The sequence below is a fragment of the Lagopus leucura genome, unplaced genomic scaffold (assembly GCF_019238085.1).
Source record: "Lagopus leucura isolate 7727_CA_CO unplaced genomic scaffold, USGS_WTPT01 Super-Scaffold_100001, whole genome shotgun sequence".
Classification (NCBI taxonomy): domain Eukaryota; kingdom Metazoa; phylum Chordata; class Aves; order Galliformes; family Phasianidae; genus Lagopus; species Lagopus leucura.
In genome coordinates, this window is record NW_024962262.1 from 92800984 (window position 1) to 92822913 (window position 21930).

Sequence of the window (21930 nt, forward strand, 5' to 3'; positions counted from 1 at the left end):
TGTTTCAGATTCCAGCCAGCATTTCAGATTCCATACAGCACAATCACATTAGTTATGTAAGCCACTTTCTCAAAAAACATTAGTAGTTCATAATTTTAGTATTTAAAGATGCTGATCTTCAACTGTTTTAAAGTGTTATTAGGGGAATTTTGGGAGCTTAAGCAGGAAAAGTAGTTTCCAGCATTTTACACATGAAAAATATTAAATAAAATAGAGAAATATTAAAGTTTAATGCTGAACATTCATCACTGTATTTTCATTATTTTACTCCAGTTTTCTCAACTCATTTGTTGCCATCAGTTAAAAGCTAACTTGTACATTTCCCTCATTCAAAGAATGTGCCTGCAGAGCTTCCCCGTTGATACATGTAGATTGCCAGCACTGTCATAAGTTGCATCATCTGAATGACTACAATTACTCACAAAGCCATTTCCTTATTTAACAGACCTCTGTGAGATGATAGCAACAATTCCTAAATCATCATTATAATGGATGACCATCAATGACAAACAACTGTGCAAACTTAGAAAGGTGGGGAACAGAGTGAATGGCCTCCAGTGGGAGGTTCTTTCCAAACATGCATAAAAACAGAAAATACAAGTTTCTTACTGGAATCACCCTTTGGCTTCTGTGCATCTTTGTATGACCTAGTTCCTTGTACCAATCAAATAGAAAATAAGGGAGCAGCATAATTCTATATTCTATGATTCTATAAACGTTATTACTCTCTTGTAATACCTGAAAGGGGCTTACAGTGAGAGGGGATTTGGTCTCTTCTCACTGGTGACAGGTGACAGGATAAGAGGAAATGGCCTCAAGTTGCACCAAGGGAAGTTTAGGTTGGATATCAGGAAAAACTTCATTACAGAAAAGGTTGTTTAGCACTGAAATAGGCTCCTCAGGGAGGTGGTTGAGTCAACATCCCTGGATGTTTTTAAAAACAGTTTGGATGTGGTACTCAGGGACATGATTTAGCAGATGGTTCTTAGAGTTAGGGTAGCATGGTTAGGTTGTGGTTGGACTTGATGATCTTTAAGGTCTTTTCCAACCTGAGCAATTCTATGATTCTATGATTCCATCATAACTCAGGCATGCCAGAAAAGTTCCTACATTCAAGGAAAAGAAAAATGCACCCACTCACTGAATAAAGGAGGTGGCACAAGGCAGCCAGGCCCAAAAGACTTTTTCCTTTTCTTTCCTACCAGATATTCTTCTGAACATCTGTGTCAGGTATATTTTAATATATTTTCATACTCAGGGATCAAAGTGCCTGTAGGATTATGTGTTATGAAGAAGTACAAAGGGTTGTGGATTTCACCCAACATAGAATATTTTTTAATATATAATCATGAATCTGTCCTGCAGTCACAGATCGCAGATTCATTTTAAACACCTTGGCTTCCTACGTGAAGGACTGACTATATCAGCATTTTGCCTCATCATCTCTCTTCATCAGAGTCACTCGTGTTACCTCATTTCCCCCCCCACCACCATCTGAGCTTTACTATTTTATCTAAACAAATAATTTACATTTCTTGTCAGCTATTATCCTATTTTCCCTTCTTCATGTGCTAAGAAGGTCTCCTTACCTAGATACAAACGGTTAATAGAATGCTTCTTTGTCCTCAACTAGCTAGGCAAATATTTGTATTTCTTTGCATAAGTGGTATTATGGAACCAAATGTTTTGGGAAGGATGACTATCAGCAAGCAAAGAGTTTTAGAGTTTTACAGTTGCCTATTTCTCCAGTGTTTGCCAGTAGCTATGCATGCCACATCATGTATTTAGCTTGCCATGTCTACCCTTCAGCCATTTTTTACACTGTGTGTGAGTTCCAAATTATGCCAATACTTTCCATTAATTCCCATTTAGCAACATGTTGAAATCAACTGAATGTTCCAGAAATACAGGAGCCTGAGCTGCCTTATCCAAATACAAGATTGACATTTAACTGGAAATCAGACTGCAACCTTAATTACATGGCCCACTTGGCACAACCATTAATAACGAGTTCTTGCTTAGTTACCCATAGAAATAATTGTTCAAACAAGGGGCTTGTGCTACTGTGAAATAAATTTTTAAAACACAATCTCATCTTACCCGTTATTTTTTTTAACTCAAAATTAACAGCCCAAGCCACCACATGTTTACACGATGACAATTCTATCCTTTGGGAAAAAAAAAATATTCAAACAATTCAATGTAATTGTGAAACTCAGGACTGGAGTTCATTCGAAACACTTTAAAAGCTGATTTGAAAAGTACCTTCCTACTAGCACATAATATGGATGTAATACCTAAAGCTATGAGATTTCTTTACTTGTTTAAAATTAAAAAAAAAAAAAAAACACAAAAAAAACAACAACAATAAAAAACCCACCACATTTGTAGATGTTTCCAGCAAGGTTAGAATATTGTATGGAATACAAAACATAATAAGTAATACAGCATGATGAAAAATGCTTTTATTGAACACGTGGCCTTTTAGTGCATAGACCATAATCAGCTTTTGAGTTTAGATGTGGACACAACCTATCTTTCTGCATGATGTGATCCAAATATCATATTGTAATGAAAAGGAGAAATATACTGATATTGCCTCGTAACATTAAAGATACATTTCATTATGCAGGTTCCTATTACCTTATGGGTTTTAAAGCAAGGTTGTCAAAAATCTTTAGAAACATAAGACCTTCTTTCAGCTTTTTAAATTTCTGGCTTATTTCTTCACTCAGGAATAGGCTATATTAATTCAGATACAAGTGAAACTGCTAACAGTCCGCTGCACTCCCTATACTCAATCAAATACATAGTCTGACTCCAGCTTTTTACTGTTATGATTTGGATTTCATAACAGCAATAAGGGATTTCAGATGTAGTACTTTCTAGATGTTATTACTGAACATCCTGTGTGGTTACAATTGCTCAGCTTCTGGCTCTGCTGGTCCACACAGACTAAGCAGTACTATGCAGTATTCTTAATAAATATTTCTTTACACTGATTGTAGCAAATAGTGTTGGGCAGTGTGGATGGTCTACAAAAGCAGGTTTCCTATCCTACCCCAAGAAGAAGCTGGCTGCATACTTCTGGCATCACATCCTGTCATCCAGCTTCCTCCATCACACTATGGGATCAATTCAAAACAACATCAATTGAAAAGCTGTTGGTCTCAAAGGATTTTTTTTTTTCCTCCTGCGTTTAGAGGTAGTTCTCTCTATTTTAAAAGAGATGAATATAAGTGTTGCAAAAAGTAAACCAGGATGATTTATCACATGAAAACAGTTTGTGTGTTAGCAATTGAAACAGATGGAAAATATTGCTCAAGATATTTCCACCCAAAGTAATTGCACTTTGTTTTAGGCAGTGAGAACTGAATAATTCCAGATTGTCTGATGCTAAATTGGAATTGCCACATGGTCGAAGTAGTTTTTCTGAGAGGAAAGGTGCTCAAATCTTAGGCTTGTGCAAATTTGCCTCTATTCCTATCTCAAGGTGAAAGGCAGCTTAAGTGTAGTCTGACCCATGCTCAAAACAACACAGTAATTGCATTTTTTTATTATCCTTCTCCTCTTTTACAAGGCTCATTTATATGACTTCTCTCAAATGACACGTTTAAAAAGTCTCCTGGATTTAAGTATCGATAGTTGTTTACCAGGAGGATTCTTCAATTGGTTCCTCTATTACAGGGCATTTCTAGTTATTTTGCTCACATCTGCGAAAAAGTAAATGCATTTTGTCAAAATCTGAAATTTAACTATTCCAGCCAGGTCACCTGGAGGTCATGCAGCAACAGGATAACATTAAAGGGGCATTTGTTTATCACTGTGAGTGGCCCATACTTTCATAAAATGATTACAAGCTCTGATTCATGACAGTTGCAGGCAGCTGGGTTAATTTTCTCCCTTTCTCAGCTTGATTGTGCCCAAGAGAAAGAATTTCTTTCTTGCATTCTCTTATCTCCAGCTAAATAAGATGAGATATTTCTCAGTCAGAACAAATAAGAATTACATCTCTCTGCAAGAAGACATGCTACCGCAGCCAGGTTGAGCCCATGCCCTTTCTAAAATTCCTAATGAATATTGCTTATTTCAAAGGCTCTCCCATCTTTTTCCTATATTTTGTCTTCAGTCAGAAGGGAACTTTTATTGGCATTTTAAGAAACTGAGATAGTTTAAATGAGTGTACCAGGAACACATAACTCTTTCATTCATCCAGAATCACTGCTCTAATTTCCAAAATGCCAAATAGAACATGAATTAACCTACTTGTAGCAGGACACTTAGAATTCTCTAATTAACAGCTTAATTGTGGGTTTTCACATATGTACATCAACAAGTCAGTGTTTAAAGGTAGATACTACAGATACTACGAGTTAGACAAATTCCTATCACAAGTGTCTATCTGGAAAAGCTAATCACACAGATAGCAAGATGGAGAAATAACATTCTGATGCCTATAGGAATTATTTTTAAAGTCATCAGGTCAGTACCATGTGCCCTTTAATATGGTTTTCAGGTAGCTCAGTCAGAAAAAAACCTGGAAATTCTCAGTAGTTTCTTTTTCAGAAAAGTTGAAAATCAAATTGGGAAAAAGCTTTCTGGGAAAATATTTGCAAGCTCATGACTGGAAGTGCAGAAACTGATCAATAATAATACCATAAATGTAACTTGTTTTCTTTAGAAAAGTGGCTTGGAAAGATACAGTTGTCATAGATTTTTTTGTATAAAACCAAATTAAAATAAGCCAGGGTATCTTGCACACTTGCAAATGGCAGGAAAAAAAAAGAGGGAAAAAAAGATTGAAACAATATTTGTGCCAAGATCTCCCATAAGCAGACAGAATTTCAGATCTGAGATTTCTCATTGTACTTCAGATGTCTCTATATAATTCCATTTTATTGAAGTATGTTCAAATAACCATTATTCTTCTCAGTAACAAGGAAGAAAACAGCATCAGAGAGAACTTCCCAGAAAACCAAACAAATCACATTATACCTGCTTCCAAACAGTAATTTCTTAATGCTTATGTCTCTATTTTGAGAAAGACAAAGGCCTGGATTTATACCGCCACTAAATCTTAGGAGCCCGCTTGTACTGTTTTTTTTTCTTTAACAGATGGAGACAAAGAGTTACCTTCAGAAGGTGACATAGCTTACCTACAAGTAGAAAAACTCTCCAGTTAAATGATTTAGACTGATGGGAATGATACTTTATCAAAATGCCCCTGAACACAGATATACAACGGGCAGGTCTTTTCTATGAGAGGTGTGCATGCGCACATAAGCCACAGAATATCCTTTTGAAGGACTACCTTGGCATTTTCAAGACAGACCACATCACTCAGGACAGGGCACAGCCACTCAGATCTGACAGTCCCAAGGAACATGACAAAGGCAGCACGCTGAGGGAAGAATACAAAGTAAGCTGGACCCTGAGCTATGCTGGAGCAACTTCAAATTTTACTTTCATTTCATTCCTCCTCCTCACGCAACACAGATGCAGATTATTATTATTTTTAAATCCAGATTCACATTTCATGGCAAAGCAGTGGAAGTGCTATTAATCACATTTTAAGAAAACGTAATGTTAAGAGAAGTAGATTTTAAGTTGAATCAAAGAACTTTTGAGAGTCTACTGGCACTTTTGGTTCAGATTCTTTTTGTTGAAGAATACAAATTTTGTTAAAGAATACAAAAGAATTCAGCAAAGGGGAAGGTTTCATAAGTTTCAGAAGCAAACTTGAGGAGGTGTTTTGCAATTGAAATGGACTGCAGAAACCTGATTTCATTCATTTCTGTTTTATAAACATACACCGGACAATGGAAGCAATCAGAGCTTGGCATGTCCCCTCTAAAAACTGTTGAAGACTGAAGCATACTAAACCAATAAATTTGCTAGTGGCGCATCCACACATTTCATAAGCACATAGGACAACATTAACCTCATCTTATAATTTGACCTGAGCATATATGACTGGGCAGATTATGCCAAGGGAATGAATGAGTAAGAGAAAATATCCTCCCCAGCCTAAATCTGTAGTTGTTCTGTAAGTTGCTTTACAGTGACCTTGAATCAAATTTACAGGGGTTCAAGTCATCTAAGAATAAATTAATCCAGAACTCAGAAAACAGTAATACTTCAATAATAGTACTCAGCTGCCTTCACTTTCACCAACTTTAGTTTTATAAGAGCCTTCTTAGATTTCAGCTTTGCTCTTGCTCATTTCTGTCAAGGACTTGTTTTAGAATTGAGATTCCAGAACATGAGGAAGATCATTCATGCATATGTCTCACAGCACCACTGGGTGACAGGTCTGAACTGGAATGCCTCTGTCCACAAAGGCCCCATTTCTAATCAGGCAGAATTCCAAGGCAGCAGGAGACCATGCAAAACAAGAGCACACCACAGATACAGAAGAAGGCTTTATCCTGGAAAGGTAAAGTTGCAGTGATGCCCAGATTGCTTTAGACAAGCAGCCAGAGACTGAGCAGCAACACCTGCAGAGCGATACAATACTGAAACAAGGGAGGGAGTGGTGGGAGGGAAATAAAAAATTGGGGTTCTCTCTTCTACTCAGCATCTCCTTTAAGCTCAAGCTTAAGCTTTTCACATGCAGATACTCAAAGGCAATTCCCATCCATGAGTAAGCAGATGACAGTGAAGAGATGAGGCTGCTGGGAATGGACAATCAGATCCTGAAGCTGGCAGGAGCACCTGCTAGAGCTGTGACAATATAGTAAGACTCTTTTGTCCCTTTATTTGTGAGCATCTTCCATCACGATCGCTTATTGGTCCCGGTCTTCCCTTCTGAGCATTTCTTCCATTTTTTTTTTCTCCTGCTGTTTCACCACCAACCCCTTCTTTATCTTCCTTATGCAAATGATACCCTTTTGGCAAACATCCACCTCAAATATTCCCTGGATCATTCATCTCTTCTCCTCCCTCCATATGAAACGGCTGCAGGCCACTGTGCAAATCACTCGCTGTCCTCATTTGTAAGCTGTTTCTCTTTAAGCTTTACCTACTCTAAGGCAAAGCACTGTCTCTGCAGTACCAGCCCCATGATCTGAATTTGGTGATGTTACAAAACTTCTTTGTTTGGAGTATTCCATTGCAATTACCACCACTACCAGGCCCATGGGTACCAATGTACACATAAATAACACTCACAAGTCTTTATGACTTGAATGTGAGGGAAAAAAAAAAAGCTTAGTTTTATGGAAAATGGCTACTCTGGCTACGTGATGAAACAAGCAAAATGCTGTTTTCTTTTTTACACACATACAGCTATTCACCTGCTTGTGCAGAAAGGAATATCATTATGGCAATTTAACCATTATAAGCAGCTCTCAAAACAGTAACTAATGCAACCAAGTGGAATGGCTTGATTATAAAGTATGGGGAAAAAGAACAAGAGCAAAAAATTCACGTAGATAGGTATATAGTGACCTATGCTTGTGTGATACAAAGTCTTTCTAAACAAAGCTTTATAATGCTTTTAAGAATGGTACTGACATGGGATGGAGAAAAGGACTGCAGACCACAGAATGAAATCCTCAAGTTCTCTGCCAGTGATGCTGGAGTAAAGAAGGAGGTATACACATATACAACAATGCAAGGTAAAAACTATGTTTAGAATCCTGTTAAGTTTCAGCACTAACTGCCTCCACACAGCCCATAAGTGTACAAAATGTGGGGCAGACATAAGATGGACCATAACCCACAGAGCGGACATAACACACCCAGAAATCTCTCTCTCCAGATGCCCACAAGCCACAAAACTTCAGGCTAGCCAAACCATTCTGTAAGTGCACGCAACTTGCTGTGACAGCACTGTGAGCTTTTCTCTCTGCTTTCAGCTAGGATGGATCATGTCTCATTTTCCGTAGCACATAGCACTTCTGAGTATATTTCATTTTCTGAAGTCACACCAGAGACTGGGACCCAGGTGAGTTTAATCTCTTTGGAAAATATTTGGCCTTTATATAAATGTTGAGATTATAAACACAGCCTCATGAAGCAATTCAGTTTTGCATGTAAGTGAACTTATTGCTCCACAGTTATGCTGTGCAGTGACTTTGTAATGAATGTCTAATATTCCAGAGCACTGGCAAATGTTTTTGATTGCTCTTCTGTAGCAATTTCAGCAGGGCTTTGATGGTTTTCTTTATCTATCCTATTTATTAGTACCTTTGGTTTGCACAAAGGCATCTATTAGAAGCATTAAAAAGTTAGGACAAGGGATCTAACCACATATAAGTCTCTGAATGATAATTTTTCCTTGAGCTGGAAATGCTTTGAACTCAGTATGATTTCTAATCATCTGTTGGAACAAGAAACAGCAGTCAACACAATCTACTTATGCACTGAGAATTGTCTGCAGGAAAGTTACAAATACTAATAAAGATTAAGCTTAACTGTAAAAATTATATTATATAATAATAAATAATGTTATTCTAAGGTAGTATTTTTATTCAAAATAAATTTAAATGGCATCAACAACATTCTTCAAATATTGGTAGCAAACATAAAACAATCATGAAAAAAAAAACACCAACTAAACTAAGACCTCTCATAGGGAGATGCTCTGAGGGTATCTTCAATGGACTTCAAACACTTCTATTTTACTAGCTACTTATTTAAATCCTATCTAAATCACAATGACTGACATGAATGATCTACAGTTATCAATTAATAGCAGTATTTTTTTCCTATTTATGAACTGTCCATAAATCGTTATTCACCCTATATGAATCATAATTAAATCATTTAGAAATCCATGTTTTATGCGTTATATTGGCTTATGAAATGTTTGCAAACTATTTGTTGTCCATTCTTTGTTGTTCATTCTCCAAGTTTCCTCACAGCCAAATATTGCAAAATGCAACAGTATTCTTCTAACATGTTTTGTGGTCTGTTCTTTGATTTAAAATAAAATTAGATGACTTCCACATGCTAGTTTAAAGAAAAATAAGTTAGGAGTTGTTTGCAGCTACTGTCAGAAAAAATTCAATCTGAAGACAAATACATATCAGGATAGAGATAATTTTGGTATTAAGAGTCCAGCTTTCAAGCTACATGGAAAGAACACCTAGATCCATTCTTATGCTGAGATAATAAGGAACCTATTGTTCAATGCAATATACCATATAACTGAAATTCAGTAAGAAGACAGATATATTTGATGGGATTTTCCTGGAAAAGTAAGTGCTGTGGATTGAAATTTACACTGTGTGGGCTTAAAAGCAGAATAGTGATGAAGAAGTCACTGTGACACGATGTAGCTTCTCAAATTCAAGAAGTAGTAGAGAAAAAGGATTATGAATCTCCAAACTAAAGAACAGCACATGATTTCTGCCACTAATTTCAGGAGAACCTGCTTTTTTGTATATAATTGGACCAGTCCCCTCACTCCTTCTTTGCCAAAATCTTACTGGAGGCATTTACTTCTCATCTACATTCCTGACAGACATTGGAATTTCATTCATGCGATCTGTCCTACACTGAATCCAACATTTCCACAATCAACTGTTCATCAACCTAATAGGGGGAAACCAACAGCAGGAGAGAGGTCATATCAACTATATCAACTTCTTAAAAATTACTCTGAAAACTTAAGCAGCTTTATATAAGTTTTATGAATGTGTTTCCAGACCTTTTTCTTTCATTTTGATTTTTTTTTCTTTTACCTTCATATAAATGTGTCCAAGGTATTCTCTTTCTATGAGCATGCTAATAAATCATTTATGTGAAGGAGGGATCAGAAAAAGCCAAAGATATAGCAGAGGATTTCAAAGAGAATTTCAAGTTTCTATCTGACTGGGCAGCTAGCTGGGTATATTTTTTCCATTTGTTGCCTGTTCATCATAGAAAAATTATCATAGAATCACAGAATATCCTGAGCTGGAACTGACCACACAAGGATCACTGAATCCAACTCCTGACTCCACAGAGGACCACTCAAAATTCAAACCAAGCAGTTATTGCCTAATTGTAATTAATAAAGATTACTGAAGTCAGTTAAGCCAGAAGTTCATTCCAATGGCTTAGCAGCATCTGAAATATATTCAGGTACAAGAGAGAAGGTGAGAGAAGTGTTGCAACAAATCAAAACTATTTTGAAAAACAAGGTTCTTAACATTTCATTAAAAATTCAAAAATTGGTCTATTTTTCCAGAGAAATAGGGCAGGTGTCAAGCAAAAATAGATTTATTTGCTGAAATAACATGGTTTTACTATCAAAAACATAGCAATTTCCATTTTGGCATTTTTCTCTGTGAAAATAGCTATCCTAATGAAACCGTGAATGAAGCCTGATTTGGGAGAAAAGTTGGAAATAAAAGAAAAGGAAGAAGAAAAAAGAAACTCACAAACAACACAAAAAACCAACAGCAAGTCTAATGTTGAAGTCTGCAAAAACAAAATACCTAAATTTTGCAAAGCATCATACTGGATGAAACCACAATTAAAATGTTATTCATTCTAGCAATTTCCAGAAATTACTGGAAGAAGTCCAGCTTATATAAGTGATGTATCAGGTCCCAATAACTTTGAGACATTCATCATGTTTTGACAAAGAACAAAAACTCGTTCTTCATCACTCGATCACTGCATTCATCTGTTTCTGAAAGCTTGAACATTTTGTTTGGATTGCATTCGTTCTGCGAGCAAAAGGAGGAAACTTTTTTTTTTCCATTTAGTTTTCTTAAAACGAACTTGTAGATCTATGCTTAAAAGGAAAAAATGCTATATAAAGTTCTTTAAAATGTACCTCAATACACCATTCTTCATCATGAAATCTTTTGATAGGTGATATAAGGGATAGATAATCCTAAAGCTACATTCAGGTGGAAAAGTGATTTTGCTGCTTGAAATATGAAAGAATGTGACAAATTAGATCTAGTCAGGTAGTACAAAAAAGTCATTTATTAGCATATGCACAAAAAGAAAATTAGCCCTGTCATTATTCAAGGAGGACAAAATTAGTCCTTTATGTACATTCATTTCATCAGTGATTTATTTGCAAGAACTTCTGTGAATCTTAAGAAATACAGTAATTTTAACATAAGTGATTACTTGGGGAACTCTACAAAATGCATATTTTTCTTCACTTCCTAGCCCTATCTATTTTTCTTCTCTTCCAAAGAGAAAATACCCCAATGCTAGGAATTCAGTGATTCCACAACAGTAGTGATAGCCAACGGCTAGTCAGAGACAAAAAATAGTCTTAATTATGTCCTACTGTTATCCATCTTTGCCTCAGTGATCACCAGGCATCATCTGTAAAACAAACAGGTAATTTGGATATGAAGAAAGGTCTGTTTGAATAAAATTTTTAGACAGTATTTGTGTGACTGAGACATAAGAGTTAGCACACTGGATTCAACTACTGATCTATCTAATTTATATCCCAGTTTTTAAAGGTACCATTACCAAAATAATCCTCAATAAATTTTAAATTTCAAAAAGGATTATCACAGATGGAATTCTGCAGTTATTTGGACAACTTGCACCCTGGTATATAAGTGCTTTTCTACTTTGAATTTTTTTTTTTTTTTTTTTTTTTTGGTCCTGCTTATTACAAGTATAGAAGACCCATGATCCATAGTATGTCTTTAATGAAATCTACTACATAAAGATCAGTGGATTTTAAAAACAGCAAATTGCTTGAATAAAGTACAAGGTTTGTTTTTTTGTTTTGTTTTTAGCAACACGCAAACATCCACAGACTAAAGAGATAAATTAACCTGATAATACAGTCTCAGTTTAGTCATTTCTACTTTAGTTCTATGGTGTAGCTAAAAGACTATTGTCAGCTTATCAGCAAGAAATTACTTGGGCAGAGATAACTGGATTCCAGAGAAGAGAGGATGTGAAACATGGATTACTGGACAAAGAAAAAAAAAAAAAAAAAAAAAGGAAAAAAGGAAGGTAGTTTTGCATTCATTGTAAAAGCATTTGAGTCAGTACTGCTAATTTGCTTACTAACTTAACAGGAACTCTCAGAATTCATAGACTATCACCTCCTTTTATAAAACATGATAAATTTATTTCACAAGGAGAAAAAAAGTGGGAGATAGAGGTAATGGACAGTGAGAATGACAATCCTACAAATATCTGGAACATACTTCTGAAAGCTGGCCTGCAGTGAACCTCCAAACCCAGGAACAGTAACATAGAGAACTGGACAGATTTATTTCAGATACCAGTCTTGTGTGGAATACCAATGTCTTCCACACATGGGTCATCCATTTTGCCTATAGTGATGGTGGATTAGACAGATTAAATTAATACTTATGATCTGCAGGTAAATAAGTAGCACAAAATTGCTTTAGTTATCCTTCGTTATCTTCATTTTTATGAAAGCATTACATCATTAAGATTTTCTTTATCTTAGGATACTAATATGATGTACGAAAAGAGTCATGTCAGCTAAGACTGATGCTAAAGATAATCTTGCAGTCAGCACATACAAGACATTCATTAATTATTATTTTTCTATTATTTATATTATTTATATTATTTATTAAGGATTATTTATTAATAGAGTCCCTCAAATTTCTTTTTGAGCAGATTAATTACTGATGGAGGCAAAGTTGACAGGCATGGGACACAATTTACACCAGGACAGCTCCAGCAGAATGACTCTATCCCACAGGATTGCCAGCCATAATGATCCTCAGACACTATCTAGGAATATCTAGGTTGTCTTTGTGAGAAAACTTGGGGACCCCCAAGGCTCACCAATAAATGATATAAATCTTTAAAAAGACATAGGAGTTATATGGAGGAGTAAGAACATTCTTCCATCTTCAAAAAAAGGAAAAGATAGGTGAAAAGCGTGTGCAAGAAAACCACTGAAGGAAAGCAAACAAACAAAAATGACATCAAATACCACTCTACAAAGCTTTTCTGTGTGAGATTGTCTATTAGCATAGGGCCCATTTCATCTGGAATTTATTTTCTAGGCTGGATATTGAAGCTGCATTATTTCACCTTACTACCTCTTCGAGCTGTGGGTGTTCTGCATGATTAGCAAAGACAAATACCATCTTTTATCAAGGTTTATTCCTATCTAGGCAATTGGATTTAGTCCTTAACAGAGGAAATCAAATACAGGATTAGGAAATGCCATTTGTTCCTCAAGTACAAGCTTGTCAATATATAGAATCTGTGTAGAAATATATTCAAATGGACATTTGTAGGATGTAGAACACCAAATGGCTTTTTTTTTTTTTCTTTTTTTAAGTGTACTACTTCCCAGAGAAAGTAGCTAATAGAGTTGACAGAAGGCAGAGTGTGCAAGCAGTCACTGTAAAGATACCATAGCCTCAACCACATCTTTTTCAATGTTACTTTATTCTAGTCTCTTATAAAGGGACTCAAAATTACCTTTCTCAGTAGATGAACATTGGCTTGTAATTCTAAGAAGTAGTCTAAGGGACAGAGCCTCTCAAAATGATGCCAAAGAATTTTCATACAACTGTCAATGATGTTACTTGAAGACAGATGTTCACCTTAACAGTCAATATGTAACTTAAAAAAAAAAAAAAAAAAAATCACAAACACGTGGAACTTTGATGGCCATACTCTGCACACAAATTACACAAACTACAAAAACTATCTTACTAATACACTGCTGAACCCTGGAAACATCAAAATTTGAAAGTAGCTGGGTTTGCTGGTGTTGTTTGCCTAAAACTTGACTTTCAGGCACACCCAAATCTGCTGTAGCCCATCTTTAAGCCCATCTTGTAAGCAGTCCTGATCAAGACATAAAAATTAAAATGCTTTTATCTCTTTTTACCTACTAAGCTTCCTAGAACACTTATTGGACTAGTATCTCATGAAAGGCAGATGTGATAGATATTTGGCCACAGCCTAACATTACAGGAGGATGTGGGATATATCCATTCCTCCTTCAGTCTGATTCCATTACAACATATTAGCTACTGCTAAAATCATAATGAAGGTGCCTGCAGTTGGCTGTAAACACTTCTTTTCCTTCTTTTCTATGAGAAAACCACAGTTATAGCATTTGTGGGTCTGAGTACAGCTTTAAAGATGGAATCTTTTGCTATAGTAAACAAGTAAAATTCAACTGCTCTAACCACAAGGCAGTACTAAGCATTTAGCATTTTGTTTTACATGCTGGCACAGTTTGCATGCCAGCCAAGAACAGATTCCAGCCTTCATCCAGACTGTCTTAACACCTAGTGAGTCAAAGACTCTCCTGGTGGGAGTTGAGAGCTAAGTTTGAATTCCATCAAGATTAAGAGGGAGGGAAGCAAGCTTAAGTCTCCAGATCCTGTGTGAGTTTGCTAACAAAAAGGCTAAGGAAAGAGGGATTGGAAAGAGGTGTGGGCAGCACCATCTGTTCCTGTTTTTAAATGAAAAACACTCTCTGCACTAAGCTGCAAGGAAAGGATGTGAGAGTCTACTTTACAGAGATGTTTTCATTTGTCACTCCTAATGGAGAAGGGATCCTATTTGGCTCTGTGCAACTCAAATCCCAGCTCTGTTTCAGTGCTCTGTCTTGTCCATCAGCTCAGCCTAAGTGACTTCTCAGCTGAACATCACAGTATCATAGTGTCTGTGTTCTACCATGAGACATTTGCCTCTCCATACACAAAGGAAGAACCCTGCAGCACAGAAAGAGCTGTGATGCTTCACACAATACTTCTCTGTTCGGTTTCTGGCATGGCCATCTCCATGGCATCATCTGTGATCCCACTCAAAATATTTGCTTTTGGTGATCTATTGACTTGTTTCCACCAAGCAACTTGCTGCACAGCGCTCAGTTAGCAGTCAGCTAACTACTGCTGAATTCTAATTACACACAGCCCCTGCTGGAGCTCTGCGGGAAGTCTGTCTATCCATCACCGAGAAACAGGAAGACTTGCCTTTTCTCATTGAAGTGACACTATTAGATGTGCCCATCCATATCACTGGCTGCAGGACCACAGTCTTGATTAGGCAGTTAGGAATGCTTTTGTTTTGTTTTTCTGACATTCCCCTGTTGATGTAAACATCTGCTGTCCTCAGTTATGACAGCAGAGAAGCGGCTGTTACAAACCCAACCACGTAAATTGTCAACAGTTAAGCTGTCTGTGCCTCTAACCAGTTGCGAAATAACAGCAAGAGCTGCAGCATATTTTACTATCACATGCCAACTACTTCTCAGCTGTTGTTTCCATGTTTCTCCCTGACCACTTCAAGAGGATGAGAAGGCAGAGAGGACAGTCTGCCTCTCAATGATAACAGTTTTATTATATCCACACCGACAAAAAAATGAAGTTTTCATTAAAAAAAAGCAGCTGCAATGCCCTATAAATTAGTTACTCACTATTCACTAGTCCTGTTAGTTAACAAATACTCAGTGTTTTATTAGACCCCTTGACAGCTGCTCCTGCGAAAAATTTTCCTTTGAGGGTGAAACAGCGGAGCTGGCATTTCTGCTTGTTCTGCTCTGTGCTACCAAAGGACTTAAAAAACCCATGCTCCCACCAGAACAAGTCAGAAATTGTTAACATCAGTCATTAGCATTCCATAGGTATCAGCAGCAAGCACATTCCCCAGAAGTCAGAGTATATTTTATTGTATACCAAGGCATCACTGTAAATGTTACTTAAGTTTCAGCTAATAAAAGAAACAAGCACAGATTCCAAGAGGGAGGCGATGGAGCTCAACTTTCACATATGACACTACACTAATTTTTTAAAAATAAGACAATCTGCTCCCTCTCCCAACATCTAACAGGCAACACAAAACCATAAAACAGAAGCTAGTCTCAACTACTACTTGCATAAGCTGATATTAACCAGTAGATTTCCATGTTTGAGGTGTGTTAGTCTCTCTCTTACAAATCCATCCTTTTCTCTACTGTTTTCATTTTGTGCCTTTAGGACTTAAAGAATCAGATAAGTTCTTTTCTTCTGTGCTTCACTACATATTTTTTTCCCATTTAGTAGCATTATTTCAATGACTTTATGGTTCCTTTGTAACAAAAAGAAACTTTAATCTTACAAAACCCTTAAAAGCTTTGCATTCTTCAATAACACTTCCCTTTATTTGTCTGAAATGCTGTTCTGTCTCTAGCCAAACAGCCAAACATCATTGCTAGAGATGCAGTTATGATGCATATACTTTTGAGCTGAATTAAAGAATAGAAGCACTCTTCATATATACTTTAATGTGCTAGTATAAAACAGACCCCACAATTTATCAGTCTTTGAATGAAACAAGGATTAGAAAATACCTTAATTTTTAAATTCCAGATCCTCTCAGCATTCTAGGCTTTCATTTTTACATTACAACTACAGTACCTGCCTGTTTTAAAGAATTATCTTCCATAATTGGTCCCTCTCAGGCACATAGCAAGACAGAGAAAAGATACATATTTACTGAGAGTGATGGAGAGGTATACATGGTGCACATTCTTACTCAAAGACTTCTTAGAGGCAGGATGAGAGCACAAGTCTTATGAGGAGTGGCTAAAGGAAACTATTCAGTCTGGAGAAGAGGGGGCTCTGAAGAGACTGCATCACTCTCCGTAACACCCTGAAAAAGGATTGCAGCAAGGTGGGGGTCAGCCTCTTCTCCCAGGTAATAGTGATAGGACAAGAGGTGATGGCCTTAAGTTGTGCCAGGGGAGGTTCAAGTTGGATATGAGGAAAAAATTCTTCTCAGAAAGAGTGGTGAGGCATTGGCACAGGCTGCCCAGGGAGGTGATGGAGTCATTATCCCTGGAGATGTTCAAGAACCACATATCTGGGGCACTGAGGGACAAGGTTTACTGGGCATATGTTGGTGATGGGTACATGGTTGCAGTAGATGATGTTAAAGGCCTTTTTCAACCTTAATGATGCTATGATTAATTTACTTTAGCTAAAAAATTTTAAATCCTGAATTACAAAGATAACTCAGGCAAGTCATCAGATAATAATATCTGACTTTTATCATCTTCATTTCATTTGCAGACTATGTAAAAGAAAGACCATCAGACAGATATTAGTTTTGTTCTATCTTTTTTCATGAATGTGACCAAAGGGAAAGCAAAAAATGGGTAGGAAAAAGGACAGGAAAACTGGTCACTGAAAATGAGCTGGGCATGTGCTAAGGACAAGATACGTGATGGCTTGAAGAAAAGAAGTTAAATCCATGTAGGCTCTAAGTAGAGTCAAGAAGGAAGATACTATCTGCAATATTTTAAAATTTTAGAATAGTTTGTCCAGGGATTCAGATGAATCTCTTTTTAAAAATCAGTGATTTACAAAAGGGTGGGGACAATAGATAACACCATAAAAAGGATGTTCTCTTTCCGAGAATTGCTGTAGGCAATACTGAGAGAGCAGGATAGCTGTAATTGCAACACAGAGTAGAACTCAACATTTGCACCAAAACCTTGGATTTCTCATTCTCCAATATGAATGTTATCCGCATTAGGTAAAGGAATTCTTCTGCAGAAGCACATTCTTGCAATTTTAGTGAATTTAAAGTAAATGAAGACAGTGGGAATATGGAGGTTGTGGTACGTCCCTTGAGAGGTTTTCAAAGAATAGGTGAGAGAAAAAAGCTTCAGGAACATTTCTTTCTGGAGCAAATAGATGGACTAGATAGCTTCCTAAGATCCCTCAGCTCCTTTTTTTTAGGACCTTACTATCTAGAGTCATTGAGCTCCTGGAGAAAAAGACCCTGGGATTCTCAGAGTTTGTTCACTACTCATGCAATTCACATAGGGAAACTGAATGTGATCTGAAAAATCAGGGGACTCTTCCTCTTAATTTGTCCTTCAACAAATGAGAAACTCTTTTACAAGTTTTCCAAAGAAGACATTATATCCAGCAAAATCCTCTCTCAGGTATCCAGTCTTATTGTTAAGAACTGGGATAAAAGACAATGTATTTTTGGGTTGGCAATCAAATCACTGTATGTTAATGAACAAATCAGTTTATCTGCCTACATCTGTGAAATGAGGAATGTACTGTTTATCTCATTCATACAATAGACGGGAGAAGTCTGTGAAACTTACTTACAACTTACTTGTAGCATGATCTAAGATCATTAGATGGACAGGAAAATACACATGCCAGGTGTCTGTACAAAAAAGCACACTGACATAGTTAGAAGACATCTTTAATATGGACATAGCTATGAGAAAGGTTTGCACATAAAAAGCAAACCGTATAACTTGAAATATTAATGCAATGCTGCATGTTAGTTTCCTGTGCTTAAGACTTTATTTTCATGAATATGTAAATTTCATTAACAACTATTCAGATAGCAGTTTGGGGTGGGGAGGGGAGAGAGAGATGAACACCACATGCAAATCTTCCAGATGCCCTGCAGTGTGCAAAGAGAGGTGAGATCAGGTCAGTGATTATTTACACAAGATGAAAAAAATAGAGGAAATACTGGATCAGCAGGTGATTAAAGGACACAAAGAAAAACAGTATAAAAGTACTGGAACCACTGTATGTCTGTCAATAGCAAATTATGCCTGCAGAGAAAAAGCCAAAACATTTATCCTGAATTAAACCCAACTAGATTGCAGTTTACGTTAAACAGTGAAATCTATTCTTTCCAAAGGAGATTTAAAAACAATAACTTCACATGCAGATCAAGGAAAGGTCTCCTCCCTTGTCTGGTCAAGCTATTATTGTAAAGCTGTCCTCCTGAATTTGGGACTAAAATTCCTTTTATCTTTGCCCAGATGTCATCTGTAGTACATTTAACAGACTCAGACATTAAAAGTGACTCACTAAGAAATTAGGCTTCTGAACAGAGAACTCTTTGAATGCGCATGCAGCAAGAAATGTTTTGGGGTTGCTCTTTCCTGTGAGAAATGTTTCACCAAAGAAAAACATTAAAAAAAAAATCATTCAGGTGGTAGAAAACGATGTTTAAACTTCAAGTAGAGAGAGAAATGTTCTTCACATAATCTCAAAAGCAGCATCCTTGCAAAATCAGACTGGAACAGGGAATTGTATGCAACCTAATTATATTAACAATGTTACAAAAATCCAGAAGCATAACAGCTGCTTCGTATCTGAGCTGTGGTAAACAGAGCCTCAGCAATCTCTGCCTGAACCATTCAAACACCAGACAAAATTCAAAGCTGCTTCAGTTGCTTATGCGGTAAATACATACCAAGAAAGTTAAAAATAATAGATCTGCTCAGCTGCTTTTCCCTACCTTATTAAATATGCAGTAAAAGATAAATGCTTATGTGCCTTCTCTGGTGCTATACTTCTCTTAAAACCATTTCCACCTGCACCCGGGGTGCTGTGCTGATCCTAACCACACACGACAGATGAGTTGTCCTCAGCTAGACTGGGGTGTAAAGCAGCACTGAGTGCAGAGCCAGCCCGCACCAGTACAGCTGGGTCAGCATTTGTCCCCCAGGTTGTCACTGCTGCCGGGATTACCTACATGTCCTTACTGTCCTGCCTGCCCTACAAAAATGGGCTGAGGCATAAAAAACACACTTGTTCAGTGGTTCTGAGCAGTTACCCAAAGTACTCAAAAATACCTTGCTGAGAGTAAAGATTTGTCCAAAGTTTCTGAGTCTTCTCTGGAAAAAAAAACAACACATGAACATCCTCCTCAGGCTCCAGCCCTATGCTTGGTGTTCAATTCCCTTCTGTTGAACAATACAAGGGATTTATGTGCTAGGGTATTTCAGCTGCTAAGATTCCCAAAGAAAAAGCTTCCTCGAGAGCTTCCAGTTGTCTGAGAACATGGGTGGACAAGGGCTAGAAACACGAGAGCAGAGGTAGTGACCAGAACTTCCCAAGTCAGGGTCAGGTGGGACTGAGCACCCAGGCACCCCTCAGCCAAACTCAGTGCTGAGAGCACACGTTCCCCAGCTCTCCCAGGGGCACTCCCTTTCCAGACTCATTGGAAATTTAGAAAAGGATTACAGAAACCAGGGAACATTCACAGAGCTCCTACTCCGACTTGCTGCAATTCTTCACAAAATAATTATTTTTTTGCTACTGACGTTACTGATTTGATACTATATATTTTTTTCTTAACCACAGGGAACAGTAGAAGGTCCACGATTAATAAAATAGGATTAAATGTTATGATATTCTCTTCCCTTTGTGTATTTTATATATTTCCATAGTTCGACTTACTTACCTTTCCAGCTGTCTTGAAACTCTCTTCACTGATTTGCATTCCTAAAAGTCCCTTCCCTATGTCTTTGCCCCTCTGGTTTCCTCACATCCCATTGGTTTAATCTGTGTCTCTTCCTTGAGTTGAAAGCATTTGTGAGAGAAAAGAGCTCATCTACCACAAGTAGGTGCTGGTGCTTAATAAGAAGCATTTTTTTCTCTTTACTATAGCATTAGTAAATACAGACTCCAACTAAAAAAATAATGTTTTTTAAGCTTTCCACCAACAAAAAATTAATACATGCAAAAGCAGCTTTAATCATTGTAAATGTAGTGTGCTTAAGTGCTTCTGTTCATCTAAGACTATGCAACTAACTAAGATGAGGAAAAAAAATAAGGAGGAAAGGGGATGGCTCTCTCTGAAATTCTTTTTTTTTTTTTTCCCACTAAGATTACTTTTCAGTAACTTACAAATTCCTAAATTTTCACAGAAATCAGAAAAAAATAGTAAACAACTCCTATGGAACATAAAACTCAACTCAGATTTCTAGCAAACATGACAAGTAGATAAAAATTTGTCCCAATTTTATGCATAGAACAAACGCTCTTGAACAAGATTTTCAATACCCTATCTACAAAAAATGGAAGCTCTATTATCCCTTTGTAGCGATGGTCTTGAGCTAACCTATAATTAATATAAATCAAATACATGTTCATAATGCTTTTTCCCATGCATCATTTATCCCCTCTGACTTATTACTTGCCTTCCCCAGAATTCTTGAGGTTCAATCCCATGCCCCAGCCCTGCTGCATGTCAGGAACTGACTCTGACTTATAGTGACTGCTGTAATGTATTATTCCCCAGCACAGTCTGGCCCAGGCACTCTTTTGACCTTTGGAGGTCTCAGAGAACAGTACTGGAGCCCTGGACACAGCAGACATGCTGAAGCCCATGATAAATTTGCCTTTGCTGCAAAGGAGTTGAACACCTCTGCATTTATTGCTGCAATGAGAGGAAAGACATCCATGAGCATAAAGTAATAAATGCTCGCAAACCTATGGAAATTGGTGAACATAAGTGGAAAAACAAAAACAAAAAAGCCAACACATATATTAAAGCTGTTTAAGTAAGAGTCACCTTTCCTCCCCTCCAGTGTTTTATGATAAGCTGATGTAGATGATTTAAACATTCCATTCTGGAGACCTCATTTTACAATACCCAACACCACTAGATTATATGCACGGCTGATAAGCTGGATATTCATCTACTCCAGAACACCTGAGGAAGACTATTTCCAAGCAAAGCTCCCATTCTTAGAAACTTTCTATGCGAAAAAATACTAAGAAGTAATTTTAATTATGTGCATCTGACTCCGGCCAGGTCATTTCTAGCCAGGTGATTCTGCTTCTGATTAGTCCCAGGTGATACTAACATTTGTGAAAGAAGATGGCAAAGTCAATAATTGGGAAGTTTAATGAAAATCCACTCTTGCTCCTTTCATCAACAGATTTTCTTCTACTGCTCTGGAAATGCTACTATTCCTTGAGCATGTCTCAGGACAATTATAATCTGTTCAGGCAGTAATCAGAGACTGCCAGCTTCTACTCCAGTGCCTGGTAAAGTCTTACAGAAATTGCTGAACTGTAGTAAGAGAGAATGTCCTTCACTGCCAGGCAACACAGCACTGAATCTAGTATTTTTTTTCACACAGTGAGCCCTACATGCTACAGAATGATGTGATGTGCTTTCATGTTTTCTGCAATCAGAATTAAGATTGAAATGTTTAGTTCCCAACTATCTATTGTTTATGAG

General features: G+C 37.1%; 1 long non-coding RNA gene across 2 annotated transcripts in view; it reads right to left on the reverse strand.

The window, feature by feature from the left end:
• LOC122178087 overlaps positions 1-21930 on the reverse strand; it is a 253855-nt gene that overhangs the window by 144031 nt on the left and 87894 nt on the right. The gene's annotated exons all lie outside the window — the stretch shown is intronic.